The 6,246-nt window shown below is 44.9% G+C and overlaps 1 protein-coding gene across 1 annotated transcript in view; it reads right to left on the minus strand.

The window, feature by feature from the left end:
- LOC135366322 (parathyroid hormone/parathyroid hormone-related peptide receptor-like) overlaps positions 1-3,073 on the minus strand; it is a gene marked incomplete at its 3' end in the record, with an annotated part of 34,018 nt that extends 30,945 nt beyond the window's left edge. The window contains exon 1 of the mRNA XM_064598994.1: positions 2,938-3,073. The remainder of the gene's footprint in view (positions 1-2,937) is intronic.
- Between the last annotated feature and the right edge of the window lie 3,173 nt (positions 3,074-6,246).

The raw sequence follows: 6,246 nt of genomic DNA on the forward strand, positions 1-6,246 counted from the left end.
GTAATTAAATTACAGTTACAAATACACGTTTCAAGAAGTAGTGGGTTACAGTAATTGGTTACACGAAAAGTAATTACTTACAATAACTCAATTATTTATAATTAGTTACTTTAGCTCTCGTAGTGACGCTCCTTGTGTTCCCAACGATATCCCTCGCGAGTACCCGTGTTCCTACACTCTTAAAAATGAACTTCACCGCATAGCACGCTCCTAGCCAACCATCATCTCGAATGATATCATTATCTGCCCTGATTTGTTGAATGCGGGAGGCGTACACCTTTTTGTGACACTTATGCTGTTCATTGTCACAAAAAGGCGTACGCCTCTCGTTTTCAACAAATCAGGGCAGATAACGATATCATTCGAGATGTTAGTTGGCTAGGAGAGTGCTATGCGGTGAAGTTCATTTCTAAGAGCGTACACTGTTAAAACAGAACTTCACCACATAGCACGCTCCTAACCAACCATCATTCCGAATGATATCATTCTGTGCATTGATTTGTTGAAAATGAGAGGAGGCGCCTATCTGGGACAGATTATCTTGTCCCAGATAGGCGCTTCCCCCCTGTTTTGAACAAATCATGACACAGAATGATATCATTTGGTATGATGGTTGGTTAGGAGCGTGTTATGTGGTGAAGTTCTGTTTTAACAGTGTACAGGCACGCACTATCAAACCGGGTCGACGTCGTGAGGTCTTTCTCGGCATGTAGAACAATCCGTAGTGACAAGCGACAGAATTTCACGCCGGAACACGTTGAAACGATGCTTGCTTTCTACTGTCTTGACGCTTTCAATAAGAAGGCGCCTGCACGGTGCTTGGAGTCATTACAAAATGAAGATTGCCATGCAATCAGAGCAGTTTTGTGGACGACAAAATCTCCATAATATTTTTCTTCCATTTCTCTCTCTCGCTGGCTGTGCGGAATCTTTCCGGTGAAACCGAGGAACGAGTTCGGAAGTTTTACTGTGTATTTACACGAGCGACATTCCCCCAGAAGCGGAAGATGCGGGAAGCGTCATAGCTTTCTGCTGTCACGTGAGCACGAGCGCTCAAAGTCGTGTCTTCACGTACACTGCTAACCGTGGGGAGTATCCTGCTACACAGCCGCAAGATATACCGTAGCAGACGACAGGAAAACACGCTGACGGTGTCGTCTGCTAAGTGTCGTCTGCTAAATGCGCAGTACGCCACTCCGGATATTCCGGCACCGTTTGAATGTTCAACATAACACGGGACGAAACTTCGGCTCCGTGAGAAGTGTTTTCGCTTTTTCTTCCACTAGAATATTCCGTGAGGATGTCGCTCATGTGAATACACGGTAAGGCAACCAATGCTGACGGACTTAACGTGAAGAGGTGAGCTAGTTGGTACACTCTTAAAAACGAACTTCACCGCATAGCACGCTTTTAACCAACCATCATCTCGAATGATATCGTTATCTGACCTGATTTGTTGAAAACAGGAGGCGTACGCCTTTTTTGTGACACTTATGCTGTTCATAATTGTCACAAAAAAGGCGTACGCCTCCCGTTTTCAACAAATCAGAGCAGATAACGATATCATTCGGGATGATGGTTGGCTAGGAGCGTGCTATGCTTTGAAGTTCATTTCTAAGAGTGTAAGACGACATGTCGAAAGGCGAGCAAAAAGACACGAACAGCTCTCATCTTGCGCTGTTAGCGTCCTTTTGCTCGCTTATTTGAGAATGCTGACTGCATGGCTCGCAGTGCTGGTAGTGCAATATTGATCGTGCATATTCCGAGAAAATTCGTGCCTTTTTGTGCCTCTTTTAGAGCATTTCTAGGCGCCGAAAACGTGTTTTATCAGTGCTTTAAAATCCGATCTATAATACTGAGTTCCCCCCCCCCCAACTGATTCGCCCATGAAATGTCTACTCTCGCAGCCATCGTGTGCGTGGAGTAACAATTTTACTTCGCATACAATCATCGTGATACACAATAAAACGAGTATTTTTTTCACGAAGGACACAGTCGAGTTGCCCGACAAAACCAAAGGACGCACGGCTGCGCCAGAAGAAGACAAAATTGTTTTGAGAATTGGCAAGTCGGTTAATTGACCACGTTATTAAAACGTATTAAAACTCATCTACACGCAACTTAATATTATTGAAGCTCAAAACGTTGAATTGATTTTCGACCAGTACGCGTATTTGTTTCAAAGCTGCATCACATACATTTTTCTACAATGAGTGGGCATAATCACCATCGCGGCATTTAATGTCATTACAAAACCGTATTCAAAGTTCGGCGTTGTTTTGGTTGGCGTCACCATTCCGCAAGTCGACTTCACCTCACTCTCGAATTGAGTTTTAGGGAGGCGAGACAAACTGCCAGGGTCACACTAAACTAACCTAAACTGTTATAAACAAACCGAAACTACTGACAGCCGAAATGGGTTTTGTAGGGACGAGGAAAACTGCTAAAGCCGCGTAAAACTAACCTAAAATCACTAGACTAACATAAAAATGTCATAAACACTAAACTAACCTTAAATATCCCTAAATTAACCTAAGATATCACTAAACCAACCTAATATATCACAAAATACACGGAAGGCTTACGCCTTTTTTATACCACCTATATGCAGTACATGACTGTACAAAAAGAGGCGTACGCCTCCCGTTTTCAACAAATCGGGGCAGGTAACGATATCATTCGAGATTATGGCTGACTAGGAGCGTGCTATGCGGTGAAATTCATTTCTAAGAGTGCCAATATTTAAAACTTGCATAATTTGTACGCTACTTTCCCACTGTAACACCTTCCACTCCATCATTTATTGTTGTTGTCGTTGTATGAGCACGACATCACACAAGCGAACGCTAACTTTACACCCGTTTTGCGACCATCGATTGCATGCATTCTAAAACACCCGTTTTACGCGATCGACACAAAAGGCACTCAAAAACTCACCAACGGCAGAAACTTGAGCCTTCGCACACTATAAGCCGCACCGGATTACGCAGCACACACGAAGTATCCCAAACTCTAGTCTCCTTTCCTATGGAGGTCAATGCGAAAGAAGCACCTCAAAGCAGAGCAGCAACAACCTGCGCACGTCGGAAGATATCCGTCTCCCGCGGTAAACTGTCGAGTATCAACCAAGAGCGCAGGGTTCCGTGGCGCCGCCTTCAGATGCAACCTTCCTTTCATCCTCACCGTTTTCTTCTTCTCTCTCACTCTCTCTCTCTCTTTCGTCCATTGGTATTCTCTTTAACTATCCAATAACGGAAGGGGCGCCACTGTTCCTCTTTCAAAAAGTAGTATACGTAAGTTTTTGTTGTTTCAAAAGAAAAGGAAAAAAAAAGGTTGCTTACGCGTATATCCTCCCGATTAGGGAAGTCGTCCATCTTTAGAACTTTCCTTCGGGAGGTTTACGTTATATCCTTAATGTTGTTTCATACGCGGAAGGAAAGAATTTTTTTTTTTAAATTTTCGAGTGTCACCAATGGGGCAGACGCTAGATTGAACTTCAAGCACGCTCTTAGCCAACCAACATCCCTCTTTCGACAAATCGGTGCAGATAACGATACCATTAGAGTTGATGGTTGGCTAGGAGCGTGTTATGCGGTGAAGTTCATTTTTAACCGTGTAAATTGTCACAAAAAGGCTTACGCCTCACGCTTTTCACACACCCAGAGTGATAACGGGTTGCCTTCAGCTTGTTGTGTGGGGAAGTCCCGTTTTTGGAGTGTCTTGCGATTGAATCAAGCGTGAACCGCATGGCGCGAAAACCGGGCGAAATTCTTCCTTATGCAGTTCATAATTGTCACAAAAAGGCGTACGCCTTCCGTTTTTAACAAATCAGGGCAGATAACGATATCATTCGAGATTATGGTTGGCTAGGAGCGTGCTATGCGGTGCAGTTCATTTTTAAGAGCGGCGAGCCATTTTCACCATCACCACCACCACCACCACCACCACCATCACCATCATTTTTAAGAGTGTACAGCGATAGCCAACCACAATTCTGAATGATACGTCATTCTGCGTCCTGATTTGTTGAAATTGGGACGAGGCGCCTATCTGGGACTTACTATGCATGTCCCAGATAGGCGCGTATACGCCTGTTTTCAAGAAAACAGGAGACAGAATGATACCATTCGGTGATACCATGTGGTAAAGTTCTGTTTTAACAGTGTTACTACAGAATAACTTTTTTTAACCTTTTGTGACAATTAACATAACTGCACAAGTGTTACATAGAATAGAATAGAAATAGAAAGAAAAAAATGGAAACGTAGGTCGCACTGGTGCGGTGCGACCAGCTCTTCCATGACGCTGGATGTGTGAAAGCACATGAATGATTTAAAAAATTATTTAAGCGCGTATATCCATGAGGTATAGTTCGCCAAGGCACACAGCGCAGGTTGTCGGTGCTGCTTTGGCCAACTCCCCATTACCTTCACACACTATAAGAGGTCGGTTGTCAAGTTTAGCAAGGACGTTCTTCAGAGTCGAAGTGTCGGCAGGTGACCAGCACGTTCTCCGTGTTCTCCACAGTTCCGCAAGTTGAACAGTTCAGCGATCCAACGACACCTATCTTATAAAGGAATGCTGCTGCGAACGGGACGTTGAGTCGCAGGCGATGAATGACGGACTCTAACGGCCTCGGCATTTTGGATGGGAGGCTGTAGGTGCAGTTGGTGTCGATTATGGCGAGGAACGAGTGATTCAAGACGTCGCCTGTCAAGATGGTTTTAGAGAGGCGATTACGTAAGGAGGCGAGGAAGTACTTTGCATCGGATTGCGTGAAGTAGATTTTATGAGTGGTCCTTTTATGGAGAGTACTTCGAGCAGCCTCCTGGGATCCACTGAATGATGATGTTGTGACCCTTTGTTTCTGCAAAGTCGTATGCAGCGATAACACTGTAGATGACCGGCGCAAGTGAGAATGTCGTCGAACCTTGCATTGCCACAAAAAAGGCTTACTCCTCCTGGTTTCAGCAAGTCAGGGGAGAGAATGGTGTCATGTTGTTCACTAATTTCTTGAAAACAGGAGGTGCACGGCTTTTAGTGACACTTACGCAGATATCTTATTTGTCCAAAAAAAAAAAGCGTACGCCCAGCAATTTCCACAAATCGCGGGTGACAACGGTATCATCCTGTGCAACGGTTGGCCATCAGCATGTTACGTGACCCGGGTTCAAACCTGTGCGCCGGCTTTGCTGTCTGGGTGCTTTATTCCCTAAATTTTCCCACAGACGAGTTAAGACAAATATCGGCACAGTTCCCCGTGAAGCCGACCCAGGACGCACGATCCGCGTTAGCGTGGCCGGCTACGGCAAGTAGTTGCACCCTCTGCTTTAAGAGAGGCTGACACACCTTACGTGTAAATCTATTCAAATTACTTTACTTTATTCTCTTTTGAGATGGAACCGAGTGGGGGAAAATAAATAAATAAAACAGCGCAACAACAATTCATTTTGGTGATGCTAGAGCCAGGAATAAGAAAAGTAAACCACAGACACGAAGGACGAAAAAGGAATACTGTATACACGCGAGACAGTTGCATCCCAAGCACATCTTGCAGGTTAAACACGCCCCTTGCAGCGCGCTCTGTTTTCAATGCTTCCTGTAAAGCCTTTCCTTTCCTTTCCTTTTCCTATTTCCGCGGTGACATCCCCTTTTCACAGCTGAGAAACGTGAAGTGGTCTTTTGGAAAGTGAATGAGGTCCCCTCCTTGTTGCTATAATAGGAAACAGTTGTAGCACGGGTCGGTCGAATAGCGCTGGGCGTAACCTAATTCCGGGAAGTGTGAATAGGTAGCTCCCGAGACGACGGGCCCGTTTTGTGAAAGAATTGGGGCAATTTTGTGCGAGACTGGGGCCGTGTCCTCGCAAAAACGAAGTGCACCGGTGTCACAAAAAAGGGGTACGCCTCTCGTTTTCAACAGGTCAGGGGAGAGACAGATGCCATTCGAGATTATCATTGGTTAGGAGAGAGTTATGCGGCCGAGTTTTGTTCAACGCCTTTCGCTAACACCGCCACCACCACCATCTGTTTTAAGAGTGTGAGACTTATGCAGTTATGCTAAGCGTCACAAAAAGGCGTACGCCACGTGCTTTCCACAAATCAGGAGTGATAACAGTATCATCCTGTGCAATTGTTATTGTCTTCACTGTGAATTTCTGTGTTTGTAGCGCGCTGAATGATACCATTATCGCTCCTGAGTTGTGGAGAGGGCACAGCATACGCCTTTTTGTGACAATTAACATAACG

This window comes from Ornithodoros turicata, chromosome 8 (genome assembly GCF_037126465.1).
Source record: "Ornithodoros turicata isolate Travis chromosome 8, ASM3712646v1, whole genome shotgun sequence".
In the NCBI taxonomy this organism is placed as follows: Eukaryota; Metazoa; Arthropoda; class Arachnida; order Ixodida; family Argasidae; genus Ornithodoros; species Ornithodoros turicata.